The following is a 20,566-nucleotide window of genomic DNA, read 5'->3' as shown; positions in this document are numbered from 1 at the left end:
ATAGCTCATATGGTATGAAATGCGCCTTATTTGATATTTTTTGGTTTATTTTAAGTATAGTGTTCACGAGGTAATCTGGATCTGGAGCTGGAGCGGGCGGCCAAGACAGTCCATGGTTGTCTGAGGAGGAGATTAGGGAGTTGATAAGTCTTTATTTCGTCATGAAATTCTATGTAATACTTAAACTAAGAGCAATACTTGCAAGTCTAGAAGTGGAACACTTTAAATGTCTTGGAATAAGACTTAGAGTTCTAAAGTTATATATTGGAATGAAACGAGTGGGGTTGTAAGCTAGAGAAACAATCAAGAAGAAAGTAAAGTTAGTTGACCTAACTTTCCAATATGAGTACATGTGGTGTTTTTCCTAATTTTAGGGTACATGGTTAAAGGATAATTTTTATGGTATGAATGATACATGTTAAATTATTTACAATTATTTAAGCATATTACACAATAGTACTTTTAAACTACATGAATGATTTTATGCAAGTATATGAATGTCTTAAGTTATTATAACTTATGATTATATCTAATTCATATCATGACATCGTGTATGAATGTCTTGCTAACAATTAGTTTTGTCAAACACTTTTGCATAAATTAGAGCTACAACTTCCAGTTAGTTTTACCAAATACGTTTATAATTATTTAAAAGTAACAATCTTGTTATATTTTAAAGATATATTATAATGTGTGTAAATACTAATCGAATGAGAATAAAAGAAAAATCACCATTAAACTTTAGAACTTAAGGTTATTTCTCATTACCTATCATTTTATGGTAAAAAATCACAAGTTGGTTAACCTATTTCGACCCCAAAAAAAATTAGAGTCTTACATGTAAGAGTTGATGGGAGATTTTGGTGGTTTGAGCATGATCAATTATGAGACAGTGTTGAAATATTGTGAAATAACACAGTTTTGACGACGATGACATCTGGTCAAAGAATCCCATAAAATGGTTTTGATGGTGGGCATATGACTACTAGGACATGTTAGAAGCAATATAACACAAGTACAATAAATGTAATGTCAACCTTAAGTAAGTAGGTTGCTAAAAATAGACATGCAACCAAATTTGTTGCAATTCGAGTACGTTGGTGCAGAAACACAACATGTGTTGAATTAGCCTAAATCAACATTGTCCATGTTCCTGTTGATGTATGAAAGATGTTGATCTATACAATTACACATAGTCTAACATTCATTAGTTTATTAGTTTGTTTTAAGTTACATCATATTATTTGTTGTTGTAATCTTATTTTGAATATTATAATGTAATATTTACATAGTTTGAATGAAGTTATTTTAAGTCGTGTTATTGTTATTATTACATATAGTAATGTTAAATTTATCGTAAAAAAACTAATATATTACTTAATAGTTGTTATAGATTTTGTAATTTCTGTTATAATTCAAAATGAATTTTTTATAATTTAATAATAGCAAAAACAAATGAAAAGGAAGAGCCCAGGATCGATGGGTTAAAGACCAATAAGAGCGAGACAGGTTTCGAACCTTTTAGAATCGATATCTTGAAACCGGGCTTTTGGGCCCAAAGCGGGACCCGGTGAGGCCCACGCTTGATGCATCTCTCTATTAATCTCCAACCATGATGGATTGATCGATATATAATTGATAAGATTTGTCAAATTCACTGTTAATAAAGAAAGGTTTTAGAAGAAAGCGAATCCCTCATGTATTGGGGAACAGTCTGAAAGTTAGTAGATGCAAATTTCATTCCCAAAACTCCACCAACCAAAATCCTTTTCTAATTCATGGTCAAACATAGAATTTGAACCTATCAAAATGAAATACATATATTTTTTGGTTAATAAATAAAATAATTAATAATATGTATATTTGATGGCTGAGTTTTTATTGGGAAAAAACCCTTTATCATTCGGAAATATTTTATAAAAGAAACTCATATGAGAATTTTTAGGTGTTAGTTTTATTATTATTATTTTTTTAATTTTTATCATGTAATCAGGCATACCACTATACATGAAAACTAAAAGCTAAAAGCCTTAAGTTAGTGTTTTTTATTGAAGTTTTTATTTAATTCAAATAATACAAATAATTGATAAAATATACAAATAAAATTATATAATTATTAACTTTAAGAGTTGATTGTTACGTCTTCTACTAATACATTTATAATAACTTAAAAATCATATATTCAAAATTTATTAATAAATGTTATTCGGTAAATCATCAAATATGTGTTAATAAGAAACAAGACAAAAAATTACCCGATGAGATACAAATAATAAATTCTCATTAAAAAAAAACAAAATTTGAAATAAGCTAAAATTAAAAATATTGTATTTGAAGAAAATGAGAGAATGTTACATCCAATAAATCTCCATCATTCAAACCCCAAAAAAGAACCTACATTCCAAAAAGCCCTTCACCGTCCTTTAGTCATATCCCCTTATTATATAAAGAAGCGTATCTTCATTCTTCAACAAATTACACACCATTCTTTTCCCCTCCCTTTTCTCCACCACCCCTTAATTCTCTCCATAATATTCCCATAATTCACCAACAAAAACACATTTCTAAAACACATACTAAATCCGACATGGCCAACCTAACAAGAACCACCTTGTGGGCGTTGATATTAATGGTCATGGTGGCTTCTTCCGTCTCAAGAAACACACCACCACCACCACCACCATCATCTCCATCACCTCCAGGCACAACCACCAGTAGTAAAGTTGATGACAAGGTGGCTCCGGTTCAACGTGTTGGAAAAGTTCAAGCTTACTACACGGCTTCTTCTGGTCCTAGTGACAAGGGTAGAGGGCATAAGTGAGTGTAAATGGTTCTATCTAATTCTTTTAGATTAAGATTATTCACTTATACTTGTTTAAATGGTTGAAACATGTTTTGTACAGTATAAAGATCATGAGTAGAAATATGACATGTATTACAATTTACAAGAACGAAAGATTTGTCCATTTGATATTGGTTTTAGTGTCTCCAAGATAAAAGAAAAACATTTTATTTATTTATCGTATAATATGTTTTGTTTTTATGTTGGTCTAGTAGTAGCAATTTCACTATGATTGTATGATTTATGTTTCGGTTGTATTGAGATCGGCACACATTTATTTGTAATATTTGTTTTTATTTTCTACTTTGTAACTTTCATTTTTATGTATCTTTTTAAGTACAAAATATATATATCACAAATTATTGTATAGGTAGGTCTTGCATGTGTAATCAAAATATTTTCCCCGTAAAACCTCCTTTCATTCAATAATGAATATATATGGAAAACAATACAATAAGTCACATAACAATCGGATGAGTCAATACAAACTATCGACAAATACAACAATAATAAGCCTAACAAATAAAATCCACTAACAGCCCTGCACAGTGTGAATGAGTGGGCATCGAACGTTCAAACTGTTACGAAAATCAAGAAAGAGCGGAGAAGATAGACTTTTAGTGAAAGTATCCGCATATTGAGTTGAAGAGGGTACATGCAAGACCTGAATTTGACCCAAAGAAACTTTATTTCGAACAAAATGTATATCAATCTCAATATGCTTCATTCGTTGATGTTGAACCGAATTGTAAGCAAGATAAACAACGTTGATGTTGTCACAATAAATAATGGTAGCCTTTTTGGGGATAGTGGAACAACTCACGAAAGAGGTTATGTAACCAGCAGGTTTCAACAACATCATTAGCAACACCTCTATTGTTGTAACATCCCAATTTCCCGATATCAGTTTAAAGCTCCGAGAGTCAAGTTTTAAAGTCAACTCGACGAGTTGATAGACCAACTCGTCGAGTAGAGACCAAATCAGCCTCGTGGGTTTTATACCCTACTCGACGAGTTAGAGGAACCGACTCGACGAGTAGGTGCAGGAAAGTGAAAACCCTAAATCTTAGGGTTTGCACCCTATTTAAAGGTCCTTAACTTCCCTCCTCAGCCTCTCTTGTCACCTTCACGTCCAGAGAAACCCTAATAGCTAGCTAGCCTCCATTTTTGAGTGTGTGAGACCAAAAGATAGTGCATTGGAGCATTTCTTGAGGAGTTAAGAGCTTGGAACAAGGAAGAGCTTGTAGATCCAACCTTTCCAATGTTGTAGCAACAAGATTGAGGTATAAAGCTACCACCTTTACATTTCATTGCTTAGATCTCCATTTTAGTAAAAGAAATGGACATTTCTAGGGCAAGGTGGGGGTCACAATCGGGTTTGAGCTTGTCACAAGGGCATAGTTTCATATCTTGACTTCCCAAGGCCTTATGGACATAAAGCCTTAAGCTTTATGAAGCTTTTGCCCTCCTCCATGTCCAAAACCTTATCCTAATGCTATTTACGAGTGTTTTAGCTTCATAGAACCTTGCATGCACGTAAAGTTAACAACTTTACGTGATAACAATACTCTAGGAGCATAGATCTACTGTCAAGAGCCTTGGAGTAGCTTAAAATCATCTGAATGAGTGATGGACTAAATGGGACTGGACGAGTTGCCTGGTCAACTCGATGAGCCAGTTGAAGATGACCCGTAATTAGTTTTGCATGGCCTCGGCGAGTCAGTTAGGGTTCTTCACGACATTTGGACATGCATAAACTCTGCGAGTTGCAGGGAGACTCGACGAGTCAAAGGGGGGATTTCACGACTTCTCGAGTTCAGAAAGGACTCGACGAGTCGGTGAACTGCACTCGACGAGTCGGGTCAACATGGACTGTTGACCTTAACCATTGACTTGGACTTCGACCAAGGGTTGACTAGTTGACTTCTGGGGTATTTTGGTAAAATTGGAAATTTATGAATATGGTCATATGGTAAATATAGGCGGTGGAGCACGTGGCGGTGATTTGAGAGTTTGAGTTTATCACTTCAGTTCGACAGTTGTGAGGTGAGTTATCCTCACTATACTCAAGGGTCTAAGGCACTAAGGATGGCCCTTTGCATTATTATTCAGATTAGTTGCTGTTATGAGATTTTAGATATATATCCTGGTAGATAGGATGGTTATGCTATAGTGACCTGTAGTTTGGTCTGACTGTCTGTATGCTGGTAGGAGATTACCTATTATATGTACACATGATTGATTGGTAGTTGAGGGTATTCCATCCCGAGGATGATAGGACCTAGTACGTTGTCTCTATAGACTGTTATATGATTATCTGATATAGGTGCACATGTTTGATTGGTTATGGGCATTCCAAACTGATGGTTATGGGCCGAGTGTATTTCATCTCGAGGATGACTGGACTCATTATGTGTGATTATCTGTTATATATGTATTGTGTGTGGGCATTCCAAACCGATGGTTGTGGGCCGAGAGTATTCCATCTCGTGGATGATTGGACTCATAGTATGTGGACATTCCAACCCGATGGTTGTGGGCCTGGGGTATTCCATCCTGATGGATGATTGTACCCATAGTATCTGTTATATATGTATTGTGTGCGGGCATTCCAACCCGATGGTTGTGGGCCGAGAGTATTCCATCCCGAGGATGATTGGACTCGTAGTAGGTGGGCATTCCAACCCGATTGTTGAGGGCCTGGGGTATTCCAACCCGATGGTTGATTGGATCCATAGTATGTTGGCATTCCAACCCGATGGTTAAAAGGCCTGAGGTATTCCATACCGATGGATGATTGGACCTATAGTATGCTGTTTGTTATTGTATGTGTATTGTTGTTTGTATGGGTATTTTGGGGGTAACTCACTAAACATTCGAGCTTACATTTATCGATTATTGTTTCAGGTACAACGGATGACCGCGGGAAGACGAAGGCGTGACCGTACACTTCCTCGATTTATGATCATGATTTCTGGGAACTCTAATATGAAACTATTTTGAAAGCACTTTGTAATAATTAATGGTTTTTAATTGGTTGAAAAAGTTTTAAATTGGCTTGAATTTTATGGGTGTTACAAGTTGGTATCAAAGCCTTGGTTTGAGTGAATTGGAGGCACACTCCTGTGAATCCAGTCACAAATCAACAAAAAGATTTTCAAAACGATTTTCAAATGGATTTCAAAATAATAAAGGAGGGTGCAAGTGTACGATCAGTCGGATCCAGTATGTAGACCCCAAAGTACCATGCAATTATTTGATTATGTGATATGTTAGAACAACATGCTAGTACTAAGCTAAGGATCTTCAAGAATTGCCTTATAGAATTGCTTGATTGTATGATGCCTAATAGCCTAGGGTTTTCCTTATACGAAATTGAGATCATTATTGTAGTTGCTTAGTGTATGCATCACGATCGTATATAATTAAGATCTTATAGCCTGAGAATGTTTGATTTGGCCTTATTTCCCATTCTTGTTTGATGAAGGGCTTTGGGTAGGATCAGGTATTTGAAAGTCTATGGGGGTCTAGCGTTATGTATGGCTAGCATACACTAGTGTTGCAGGGTTGGTGGAAGTTTCATGGATGGGTGGGTTGTGTGAGGCCGATAGGTCAGTTTGAGATAGTTAGCCTTCCTCTAGGAGTGAGGATTGAGCGACCACCATGTATGTGTATATTGTTAGGGTGTTGTGGTGATAATTGAGAAAAATATGGGTTGGTGTGGAAGGTAGTATAGGCACGTACTACTGAAAGCACAGGACCCATACGCATAGCATGGAAGTCACAACCCCTAGGGTTTAGATGAGAGTTAGTTCCCTGTTATTTATGAGAAAAATCTGATATATTCCTGGTACATTTTCAGTATGGTGGTTACAAGGCGTTTTGTGACTGGATTCGGATCGGGGTCTGGGCAGGGCGATCAGGAGGCCTCAATAGCATCTGATATTATCGGCCAGCATTGACAGAGGATCGTATCTGGGAGATCATCCGCAAGGAGGTGGTCGATATTGTCCGGGGTCAGATTCCAGAGATGTTTGGGTCTATTAAGACCGCTATGATGGAGTATTTTGATGACAGATATGTAGACCTTGCTGAGCCGGCTACCGCAACAGCTACAATGGTTGTAACAACGGCAGGGGATGAGCTAGCTGAGCTTTTCAGTACAAGGACTTCACTAACACGAAGCTCCCTGCATCTGATGGTACTCAGGATCCGATCGTATCCATGAGGTGGCTATCCGACGTGGAAGGATGTTCCTTCACGTGTTCATGTCCTGCTGACCAGAAGGTCGGGTGTGCTCTGAACCTGCTGAGGTCCGGAGCAAAGGATCGGTGGAGGTTGATTACTGGGTCATATTCGGATGAGTAGCACGTTGTGATTACTTGGGATCGATTTCGGGATATGTTCCGTACCTGTTACGTCCCGCGGGTTGAGCGGGAGACATTAGCGCAGGAGTTCTTGGATCTGCGACAGGATTCAGAGTTGGTGGTGGAGATCACCCGCATGTTTACTGAGATGGAGATGTTTTGCCTTGAGTTTGCTTCGGAGCAGACTCAAATGACCCGATATCTGATAATGCTCAAGACGGACATCAGACAGTTCATTTCCACGCATAGATCTGATACCTTGCCAGAGTTACAGGAGGCAACCAGGCGGCGTGAGTTGGAGATTGAGCTTCATTTGAGGGACCATAGATAGGTCCCGACGCAGTCACAGCCTGCGCCGAAGCGATTTAGGGTCGCTGACTACAGACAGGAGAGTCAGAGGGGTCTTACTTATGGAAAGTGAGGCAAGGTACATGATGGGGCTTGCCGATCTTCTTAAGGATGCCACAAGTGTGGCAAGAAGGGTCACATCGCAAAGGATTATAGGCAACAGACTCCAGGGGCTGGTGTCAGACTTTGTTACCATTACGAGCAGCGTGACATCCATAAAATCGTGGCCAGAAAAGACTGATTTGTTTATGCTTTGTCTTAAAATCAGAGTAATATTTTAAAGAAAATTGTTGCGGAATTTATTCCCAAAACAAAATTTAATAAGAATTTATCAAAGAATTTCTTAAAGAAATGTATTTTTATTATATAACAAAATCTCGGGATGTCATGTTTTGATACATACCAAAAGCATAAACAAGGAAAAATAGACCTTACAACATTTATTTATAACTACTGGTTTATAATCCAAAATCTCTCGTCTTGTCAACCAACTTATGCTCTTGTGCCACTACCTGTGATACACAGAAAATTAAGTGGGTCAGGCTTGCGAGACTGGTGAGCATATAGGGTTTTCAATCTACAAATAATAAATTTATTATGTTTAAACATTAAACAATCAACCAAATTTCTCATCCCCGTTATTTTCTTTATTGTTAAAGATCTTAAGAATCATCTACCCTTTACTCATCCTAAGGGTTATCCTAAGGAATAGGCACAAAGTCCATCTGTGCCTATGTCGCAGCTGCCTATGTTAGTTATTAGGGGCAGCTGCCAATAACATCATTTATTCTCTATTGGTATAGTTGCCAATATCATTTATTAGGCGCTGCTGCCAATGTTATTTATTAGGCACAACTGCCAATAACATCTATATCATCTTTCATCCCTCATTCTTTATCTACCCATGTTTTACCCAACATATGTGTAGATATAAAATACATATATAGTTTAAAATTTGTATAAAACATTCATTCAATATCTATCTCAAGTAAACAAACAAAGTATAAAAACATAACACATATTTCATAGCAAATACTTCATATCTATGTGTTAGAAGAAAGTAACTACACACTCACTTGATTAGACGATGCTCGGACAACACTACGGCTCTTAAAGTAGAAGTTCTTCTATGAAACCAGGATATCTTCACGAACCGGGCTTATCGCGGGCAGAGCTTCGGCTTGAAAACTCTTTTCTCCTAGGGATCTTCGGAGCGTTGGGACTTGCTTTGGATGTCGGGATGATACCGGGGCTTCGGGGGTACTTCAAGACAGCTAGAGAGCGTATCGGGAGTGAGAGAGGGGGAGTTAGCAACCATGGCCGGCTGCCCTTCAACTTCTATTTATAGGGCTGAAATTCTATGCTCATGTCGTGAGCCACTAATGCTTACGTCATGAGCTCGAATATGTCATTGCATTCGTCATGGCCACTTGCCCTGGAAGACTTCCATCACCTGCTCACGTCGTGAACACTGTGCTCACGTTGTGAGCTTTGACAAAGGAGGAAGTTCGTGCCCCGAACTTCAGAAATTCATATCTTTCGCATACGAGCTCCGTTTCGATGTTCTTTATATCCACGCGTAGGTGAGATTATGCTCTACAACTCTCGTTTTGACTTCGTCTGCTAATTTTGAATTTAACTTTTATTATATTATTTTTAGTAGGACAGGACAGAAAAACTCCGATTCTTGTTTAGATTGTTTCGGCCAAATATCACTCGATCTCAATTTCGAGATTTGGGTTGTATACCGCTAAGTCGAAACTTTGAAAAATCATAACCTCCTCATACAAAGTCAGATTTAGACGTTTTTCTTATGCACCCTCTCAGTTTAACGTATTCTACAACTTTCATTTAGATCACTAAGGCTAAATATCGTTCTATCGTAAATTCACTATTTACGTCACAGAGTGTCGTACTGGTTCTGTCATGAAACTTCGGCAGGTCATAACTTCTTCGTTATAACTCGGATTTCAACATTCTTTATATATCCGACATCCTTGTCAAGAACACTACAACCTAGTTAATATTATTCATTCTAAATAATATTTTATCAAAAAGTCACTTTTGATGTTTATCGTCTCTAAATTGACCAGCCCGGATCTACGGGCGTTACAATTATCTCCCCCTTAGGACGATTACGTTCCAGAATCATCAACGAAAATAGGACTTGTATAATGATTCCACACATTATCTTTTCATCCTAGGTAATAATCGTAACTTCTATGTTTCTTCGAATGAGTATCTAACCCTTGGAATTCTTGAGCGTAGGCGATGCTCAATCTTGCACCTAATCTTCATACTATGTTGGACTTTTAATCGTAACCTACGAGTTACAAAATAAATCCTTATTGAGGACTCATTCTTCTTCTTAGGATTAGTACTTTCCTTTATCTATTGTAACAGACCGATGAGTCATGTTCTAATGATCTCTCATCATATGATGCAACGCTTAGACTCAAGTCTCTTAGATTCAAATTCCAGAATGGAATATAGCTTCCTTTTATATTCTAATGTGATATAATCAAAAATTTTACTTGTAGCATTTCTAGCTACAAGCTTCCGCAACAACGAGCGCGATACCATCGATCACATTGATTTTAATCTTCTGACTTAAGTCAGATGTTACATCAAACTTGGTTCTATGAACCACGTAACAAACTCATAGTAGTCAGACTCAATTTGATATGACCATTAGGGTCGGAATAACAATCATCTCATTAGTCATTACCAAAACGATGGTAATGACATACTTGAATAAAACGAGACCAATCACTAGCTTCTTGGTAACCATGTGACCTTCCCTGATCTAAGTGTGAGTCATGTGCTTCCAGTAGTATAGGCCTCTACTACCATTCACGCCTACTCATACTCGTCCCAAGTATTGTCCCGCAGTCAATCCGATTCACCATATAACACATCAGATAACAAAACTAGGGTTTATATTTATTATTATTATTATTATTATTATTATTATTATTATTATTATTATTATTATTATTATTATTATTATTATTATTATTTTTGAAACGATTACATCGAGGTTCAAGTTCACCCTATACTATGCCTCTAATAGGCTACACCACATGTTACTATTCACATTGTTACTTCATAACTCGATCTTTGGATATAAAATCCTTATTCCTGTTCCCTTGCATCGTCACTTGCTTCATTAAGGATCATTGGGAATGCTCTTGCCTTTGGCTTTGGCGGTGCATTTTGCTTTGTAGCTCCTTTCCTCTTTAAGGATTCTTGCTTGAAGTGCCCTTCCTCACTACATTCGTAACATACCATTTTGTTGAATGTAAATTCATTGGCGTAATGCCCATGCTATCCACACTTGAAACATGTAACCTCCTCGCCACATTTTCCCAAGTGTTTCTTCTTGCACTTATCACACTATCTTGCGTCATCTCCTCCTCCTTCTCTAAACTTTGAAATTTTTCTTTCCTTATTAGAACCCGAAGTTCCTTCAAACTTTCTTTTCTTGCCAGCTTCAACCTTGCTGGCGGCTCTTCCCTTATCTTCGACAGACTTGGCAGCCCAACTAGCTGCCTCCAGAGTAGGTGCCTGACGTACTAGCACCGCATACTCCCATGGGAGTCCCTTTGCATACCGATCAACCTTTGTCAGCTCGTCTGGGACGATACGCAAGGCAAACTCCATTTTGTTGGTGAAGGAATTGGTGTCATCATCGACTGACGTGCTGCCTTTTGTCAATGTTAGAAACTTGTTTTCCAACTCTAGCAGATTTTGGGCCGAGCAGAACTTGCGCTTGAATTGCACCAAGAACTCTGCCCAAGTCAGAAGCAGTGGCTCAATAGGGCTTAGGGTCTTCCCCAGAGTGTTCCTCCAATGAACAACACCACCTCTGAACCGACGTACTGCGAACGTGGTCTGCAACTTGCCTTTGCAACCACACGTCATGAAGGCCTGCTCCATTTCTGAGATCTAATCCATAACTCTGATCAGGTCCTCTTTTCTAATGAAGGTCGATGGTTTGAATTCAAAAAATCTTTGTACTTGCATCCAAGTCCATCAATTCATCCATCTTGGTTGTTTTGTCTAACCAACGGTGGGTTGGCTTGACCAACAATCCCACTGAAGTTACCTTCTTCTGAATGCCCTTCATTCAACTCAGGCTGTTCAATCGGCATTGAAAGTTCTTCATAATTCTACCAAAGCATACGTCTCGTTTCTTCCATCTGACGATCCAACATCGTTTGAATAATCAGTTGTACCCCAACCATTGTTATTGGTTCAGGTGTTGCTGCTGAAACAACCACTTGTTCAATCACAGGTGGTTGATTCCAGTTTTCGTTCACGTTTCCAACTCCACTTATGGTTCTTACCATTTTTGATCTACACACCGAATAAGGTGAATTTAGATCCTCAATCACAATAGATAATTAAATCATCCTTATCACTCCGAAACGTTTACATGCTAGTTCTAATACCTACGCTTACAATCCTAAACACATGAGGTTTCCAGATCCGGTTGGCAACAAACCATAGATCCAAACAAATAATAACATATATGGAAAACATATAGCATTTAGCACATAAAAGCATTTTAGGCAACTTTCCTAAAATAAATTGGTGCTCGTGTCTAAAATATGATAGACACTCATCTCATAATCTTCACTTAGCATTCTAAGTTTAAGTCTAGAAATCCTACAAATTCCTAGTTCGCTTAAACTAATGCTCTGATACCAACTGTGACATCCCCAAAATCGCGGCCAGAAAAGACCGATTTGTTTTAAAACCAGAGTAATCTTTTAAGGAAAACTGTTGCGGAATTTGTTCCCAAAACAAAATATGATAATAATTTATCAAAGCATTTCTTAAATAAATGTATTTTTATTATATAACAAAATCTCGGGATGTCATGTTCTAATACAGACCAAAAGCATAAACAGCGCAAAATAGACCTTACAACAGTTATTTATAACTATTGGTCTATAATCCAAAATCTATCGTCTTGTCAACCAACTTATGCTCTTGTGCCACTACCTGTGATACAAAGAAAACTGAGTGGGTCAGGCTTGGGAGACTGGTGAGCATATAGGGTTTTCAATCCACAAATAATAAATTTATTATGTTTAAACATTAAACAATCAACCAAATTTCCCATCCCCATTATTTTCTTTATTCTTAAAGATCTTAAGAATCATCTACCCTTTACTCATTCATTCCTAAGGGTTATCCTAAGGAATATGCACAAAGTCCATCTGTACCTATGCTGCAACTGCCTATGTTAGTTATTAGGCGCAACTGCCAATAACATCATTTATTCTCTATTGGTATAGTTGCTAATATCATTTATTAGGCGCTGCTTCCAATGTTATTTATTAGGCGCAACTGCCAATAACATCTATATCATCTTTCATCCATCATTCTTTATCTACCCATGTTTTACCCAACATATGTGTAGATATAAAATACATATACAGTTTAAAACTTGTATAAAACATTCATTCAATATCTATCTCAAGTAAACAAACAACGTATAAACACATAACACATATTTCATAGAAAATACTTCATATCTATGTGTTAGAAGAAAGTAACTACACACTCACTTGATTAGATGATGCTCGGATAACACTACGACTCTTAAAGTAGAAGTTCTTCTATGAAACCAGGATATCTTCACGAACCGGGCTTATCGCGGGCAGAGCTTCGGCTTGAAAACTCTTTTCTCCTAGGGATCTTCGGAGCGTTGGGACTTGCTTCGGATGTCGGGATGATACCGGGGCTTCGAGGGTACTTCAAGAGAGCTAGAGAGCGTATCGGGAGTGAGAGAGGGGGGAATTAGCAACCATGGTCGGCTGCCCTTCAACTTCTATTTATAGGGTTGAAATTCTATGCTCACGTTGTGAGCCACTAATTCTCACGTCGTGAGCTCGAATATGTCATTGCATTTGTCATGGCCACTTGCCCTGGAAGACGTCCATCACCTGCTCACGTCGTGAACATTGTGCTCACGTTGTGAGCTCTGATACAGGTGGAAGTTCGTGCCCCGAACTTCAGAAATTCATATCTTTCGCATGCGAGCTCCGTTTCGACGTTCTTTATATCCACGCATAGGTGGGATTATGGTCTACAATTCTCGTTTAGACTCCTCTGTTAATTTTGAATTTAACTTTTATTATACTATTTTTAGTAGGCCGGGACAGGAAAACTCCGTTAGAAATTCATAACTTCTTCATACGACGTCCGTTTTCGTCTGACTTTTCACAGTTGCACTACTATTGACGAGATCTTCGATTCTCCTTTAGATTGTTTCGACCAAATATCACTCGATCTCAATTTCGAGATTTGGGCTGCATACCGCTAAGTCGAAACTTAGAAAAATCATAACTTCCTCATACGAAGTCAGATTTAGACGTTCTTTTTATGCATGCTCTCGGTTTAATGTATTCTACGAATTTCATTTAGATTACTAAGGCTAAATATCGATCTATCATAAATTCACTATTTACGTCACACGGTGTCGTACCGGTTCTGTCACGAAACTTCGACAGGTCATAACTTTGTCGTTATAACTCGGATTTCGGCATTCTTTATATATCTGGAATCCTTGTCACGACCACTACAACCTAGTTAAGATTATTCATTCTAAATAATCTTTTTTTTTTTTATCAAAAATTGACTTTTGATGCTTATCATCTCTAAATTGACTAGCCCGGATCTACGGGCGTTACAAGCAGGTGGGTCATATGAATGCCCATTGTCCCCTACTAGCTGCCAGGCCAGCGCAGGCCCCAGAACCAGCTACCTTGAGGATTAATGGTGGGGGTCAGGGTAGAGCAGAGCCTCCGAAGGCTCAGGGACGCGCCTCCCAACTTACAGCCGAGGAGGCCATGATAGTACCTAATGTGGCGACCGATATGTCTTTTCTCTTATCTATTTGTTTATGATTGTATTATGAGCTTTCGTTTTTTTTCTGCATGAGTTATTAGGACATAAGAGATGCTAGGGAGAATTTATTGTCAGGGGATTGTAGATGGTTAGGATCCGGAGATGCATTCAAGGATAAGAGATAGGAGAGAGAATCAGTAGTCTAGGACGAGCAGTTGTAATTCAAAAATTCAGAGGTCTTCAGCGGGAATTCAGATTCTCTTGAAGTTCGGTTACTTTATATCGGGAGGATTGTCTTGCGTGGATTAACCCTCTAAAGTTAAGAATGGTAATACTCGGTTGGGATGGTTAAGTCGCGTATCAGCTTCGCCACCAGTGGGTAGTGGTTAGTGTTATAAGTGGGGGAGAACTGGCTATCTAGGGAGGGGCACCCAGACGGGTTTAGGATTTTGGTCAACCGACCCAGGGTGGCCCGGATAGACTGAAGGCCCTGCGAGGCGGACCAATCAGGCCGAAGGCCTCGAAGAACGGTCCCGACAAGCTGTAGGCCCAGTCAGGGCGGACCAGACATGCTGAAGGTTCAGAGAGTGGGCCAAATAGGCTGAAGGCCCAGTGAGGGCGGTTCAGTCATGCTGAAGACTCCGTATGGATTATGTTAGTTCTGTGAGCAGGTGTTGAGTGTGCACTATATTACAACAATCAGGATGTTCGTTTCCTAATATTGAGTCGGTCACTGGGTGATAATAGTTTGGCAAATCGTATATTATGCACTGGTTGGTTACCTTTTATAGAATGCCCTTAAAGACTGTCAGTGGTTATATAGAAGTGCCTTGAAATTTGTAGGCAACAATTTATTTTATAAGTGGATAGTGTAGGGTGAGGTTTAAGTACTGTGGTGCTTGTTTGATGTTGTGAAGGGCAGTTATTAGGCCTTCTTAGGCAATGGAGGAGGTGAGTATCTTCAGGCCGGAGTGTTGGACAACTGAAGTGACGAAAACAGTGTCGATCGGTTATCGGAAGCATTTCAGTCATGAGCCGAGGGCCGGAGAGGGCATACCAGACTTATGTTGTGGGCTCAGAGGCAATCCATACCTATGTTGAGGACCATGTAAGGGTATTCCAGTCATAGGCTGTGGGCATAGAAATTGTGATGGTTAGGCCTCTTGTTGGAGCACGTTCGGAATGGATGTATTGTTGAGGTTTGGGTGAGTTGTACTCAGTTGTGACGAATAAGAGGATTCTGGATGAGACACAAGGATAGATCTTTGGATCTCAAGTTATGGGTTTAGACCTAGGTTATGTATTCAGTGGTATTCCAAACTAGGGTATTCCATCCTAAGGATGATCGGACCCTATGATTGACTGGACCTGACATGTTTGGTATTCCAACCCGAGGGTTGATTGGGCCAAACATATGTGTGATACGAGGGTATTCCATCCTAGGGATAACTGGACCTATCGTAAGCATGCCTGGTATTCCAACGCGAGGCTGATTGGGCCAGGTATGAGTGTTCAGGCTTGTTAGCTGGTTGTTTATGTGTGTTGTTTCGGGAGCTGAAGGACGTATTATCTTGTCAGTACGGAAAGGGGTTCGCTTCAGGAAGGGGAAAAGCTGAGTCCCCGATTCTTCGAGCCATCAGGATTATTGCTAGAATTGGCAAAGTAGCAGATAGATTAGGCCTTTTGGAGGAGCTTAGCCGGATTATGGCGATCTTCATCGTTCGCAAGTTGTGAAAGTGCGTGTAGAACGAGAATGTTGTGGTATCATTGGGTGATACTCAGGTTGATGCCTACCAAAATTAAGTAGAGAGACAGGTTGTTATCTTGGAAAGGAAAGGCAAGAGTCTTGCTCAAAGAAGAGTTACTTTGGCAAAGGTACAATAGCAGTGCCTGGAGGGATTTGAGTTGACTGGGAAGCCGGAGGCTGCACTGTGAAGGGATTATCTGAGTTTGTGCACCGCAGCAGGCTTCGAGGACGAAGCCTAGTTTAAGTGGGGAGAGTTGTGACATTCCGATTTCTCAATTTCAGTTTAAAGCTCCGAGAGTAAAGTTTTAAAGGCGACTCAATGAGTTGATAGGCTAACTCGTCGAGTAGAGACCAAATCAGTCGCGTGGGTTTTAGACCCTACTCGACGAGTTAGAGGACCCGACTCGACGAGTAAGTGCAGGAAAGTGAAAACCCTAAATTTTAGGGTTTGCACCCTATTTAAAGGTCCTTAACTTCCCTCCTCAGCCTCTCTTGTCACCTTCACGTCTAGAGAAACCCTAATAGCTAGCTAGCCTCCATTTTTGAGTGCGTGAGACCAAAAGAGAGTGCATTGGAGCATTTCTTGAGGAGTTAAGAGCTTGGAACAAGGAAGAGCTTATAGATCCAACCTTTCCAGTGTTGTAGCAACAAGATTGAGGTATAAAGCTACCACGTTTACATTTCATTGCTTAGATCTCCATTTTAGTAAAAGAAATGGTCATTTCTAGGGCAAGGTGGGGTCACAATCGGGTTTGAGCTTGTCACAAGGGCATAGTTTCGTATCTTGACTTCCTAAGGCCCTATGGACATCAAGCATCAAGCTTTATGAAGCTTTATCCCTCCTCCATGCCTAAAACCTTATCTTGATACTATTTGTGAGCGTTTTAGCTTTATAGAACCTTGCATGCACATAAAATTAGCAACTTTACGTGATAACAATACCCTAGGAGCATAGATCTACTATTTGGAGCCTTGGAGTAGCTTAAAATTGTCTGAATGAGTGATGGACTGAATGGGACTGGACGAGTTGCCTGGTCAACTCGACGAGTTGGTTGAAGATGGCTCGTAATTAGTTTTGCATGGACTCTGCGAGTCAGTAAGAAGACTCGACGAGTCAGTTAGGGTTCTTACTGACATTTGGACATGCATGAACTTGTCGAGTTGCAGGGAGATTGGATTAGTCAACGGGGGATTTCACGACTTCTCGAGTTCAGAAAGGACTCGATGAGTCGTTGAACTGCACTCGACGAGTTGGGTCAACATGGACTGTTGACCTTGACCATTGATTTGGACTTCGAACAAGGGTTGACTAGTTGATTTCTGGGGTATTTTGGTAAAATTGGAAATTTATGAATATGGTCATATGGTAAATATAGGCGGTGGAGCACGTGGCAGTGATTTGAGAGTTTGAGTTTATCACTTCACTATATGAGATTTTAGATAGATATCCTGGTTGATAGGATGGTTATGCTTAGTGACCTATAGTTTGGTCTGACTGTCTGTATATTGGTAGGAGATTACCTATTATATGTGCACATGATTGATTGGTAGTTGAGGGTATTCCATCCCAAGGATGATAGGACCATAGTATGTTGTCTCTATAGACTGTTATATGATTATCTGATATAGGTGCACATGTTAGATTGGTTATGGGCATTCCAACCTGATGGTTATGGGCCGAGTGTATTTCATCCTGAGGATGATTGGACTCATTGTGTGTGATTGTCTGTTATATATGTATTGTGTGTGGGCATTCCCACCCGATGATTGTGGGCCGAGAGTATTCCATCTCGTGGATGATTGGACTCATAGTATGTGGGCATTCCAACCTGATGGTTGTGGGCCTGGGGTATTCCATCCTGATGGATGATTGGACCCATAGTATCTGTTATATATGTATTGTGTGCGGGCATTCCAACCCGATGGTTGTGGGCCGAGAGTATTCCATCCCGAGGATGATTGGACTCGTAGTAGGTGGGCATTCCAACCCGATTGTTGAGGGCCTGGGGTATTCTATCCCAATGGTTGATTGGATCCATAGTATGTTGGCATTCCAACCCGATGGTTGAGGGGCCTGGGGTATTCCATACCTATGGATGATTAGACCTATAGTATGTTGTTTGTTATTGTATGTGTATTGTTGTTTACATGAGTATTTTGGGGGTAACTCACTAAACATTCGAGCTTACATTTATCGATTATTGTTTCAGGTACAACGGATGACCGCGGGAAGGCGAAGTCGTTACCGTACACTTCCTCGATTTATGATCATGATTTCTGGGAACTCTGATATGAAACTATTTTGAAAACACTTTGTAATAATTAATGGTTTTTAATTGGTTGAAAAAGTTTTAAATTGGCTTGAATTTTATGAGTGTTACAATTGTAACACCCGTGTTCCAGTATGGTTTAGTTTTTATTATCTAGGGCTAAAGATGGAGTTTTTAGGAAAACTTTATGCCACGATGTGACATTGAATAAGTTTCATGCATTTTCTTTTGAGCCTCCACGACGTAGCCAAGATTTGCCATGGCATGGTTGTTTTGGCTCAAGCCCATCATTCTTTTAGGGTTCCCATCATATTTAAACCTCTCTAAACCCATTTTAGGGTTCATTATCAGCCTCTAAGCCCTCTTTCACCTCAGAAAACCCTATCCTCTATCCCTTGTTTGATTCTTGAGCTTTTTGAAGCTTTCTTATCTTGGAGAAGAAGAAAAGAAGGAGAAGAAGGTTCTATATTGTTGGATTTTGCAAGGAAGCAACACCATCAACATTTCTCATTGTTTCTGGACCATTTGTAAGGATCTAAGTCTCTATCTTTTGATTTATTCTCTTAGATCTAGGTTGTTTTGGTCCCTTTTTGGTTCATTGAGTTGATTCGAGTGAATAAATGGAATAAAGTTGGCAACTTCATTGCTCCCTACCGTGTTGCAGAAATCGGCCTTGGCGGCTGATTAATCGCTTGGTGGCCTCGAACCGATTACGATTAAGGTGCTTGGCGGAAATTGGTTAAAATCGGTAAAACTTGGGCTTGGCAGTCCTCGGCGGGAAATATTAAAAAAATAATAATAATAATTTTCAAATATTACACCAAAATTTTAAATTTTTAGAATTTTAAGCTTTCAAATTTTAAAATATTATATTAAAATTTTTAAAAATTCAAAATTTTAAAATTTAAAATTTCAAATACTTAATTTTTTAGGAAATATTAATTTTTTTAAATAACTTTATAAATAATTTAGGGTCCCTGATTAATCGTCGATTAATCCTCGCCGAGTCTGATTAATCGCTTATCACCAGTCGAGCGTCGAACGATTTTTACAACCTAGCTCCCTAGTGTTCCTTGAGCATCATATCTTATGGATATAGAGTTTGGTTGTAATTTGTGAATATTGCATAAGTTTTAGGTCATTTATTGCCATTTGACCTAAGTTGAGTTAAGGACATGCATGGGAAATGGATGTCCACCTAGTAATCATTTTTATGGACCTTTGGTACCCGTTTTAGCTTCTGGAAGAGTTGAGGGTTAAGGGCTTTTTCGGATTAAGGGCTTAATGGTTAAGACATTATGGATTTTGGATTTATTTAGAGCTAGGGTTTGAGATCTTAATCTATTTGGGTGTCTTAATGGATCAAGTTGGAAACTTTATTCATTTAGATCATATTTTGGACTAGATATGAGCTTAAGAACTCTTGGAAATGAGGAAGGCAACTTGATCCATAAAGCTGTTGGAAACCCAGTGCCCACGACGAGACTATAGGTTGCCATGACGTGGTGACTGGGAATTTCTCGTAAGTTGGTTGGGTGAAGGCCACGACATGGCGGTCAACTAAAGTCAACTTTGGCCATTGACTTTTGGTATGTGTTAACTTTTTGGAAGGTTTAGGGTTTGGCTTGTGTGGATTGGAAGGAGGTGTTTTGCACCCATCTTTTGGTAGGAGAGCAGTTAATTGTGGTCAACGCGGTTTTGAGCTGAGTGTTATTCGACTTTGTGATTTAGGTGAGTCTCCTCACAGTACTTATGAGTCGAAGGCACCAATGCCGACCCATTGGATTATATTGTAGTATGTGCTTGTAGTCTTTGTGACTCCTATTGTATGTGTATACATTTGTGCTTGTGTGCTATATGCATGTGGGGTGAAATAGTGTAACGCCTGGGTTTTGGGGGCTAAACATTTTTGTCAATGTAATAGTCTAGGTCAACTCATGTAACTCTTTTTGAATTAATAAAGATGGAATATTTGAGTATTATGTGAATTATGTGTGTTTATGTGTTTATTATTTAATTATAAATGTATAATTAATAAAGAATAAAAATGAGCGTCAAAATTAAAGTGTGAGATAATCCCAATATCTCTACATAAAGTTGTAGAATATGTCTCAAGGTTTCCGTACATATA

This window comes from Lactuca sativa, chromosome 2 (assembly GCF_002870075.4).
Source record: "Lactuca sativa cultivar Salinas chromosome 2, Lsat_Salinas_v11, whole genome shotgun sequence".
Classification (NCBI taxonomy): Eukaryota; Viridiplantae; Streptophyta; class Magnoliopsida; order Asterales; family Asteraceae; genus Lactuca; species Lactuca sativa.
Note: the sequence above shows the minus strand (reverse complement) of the source record.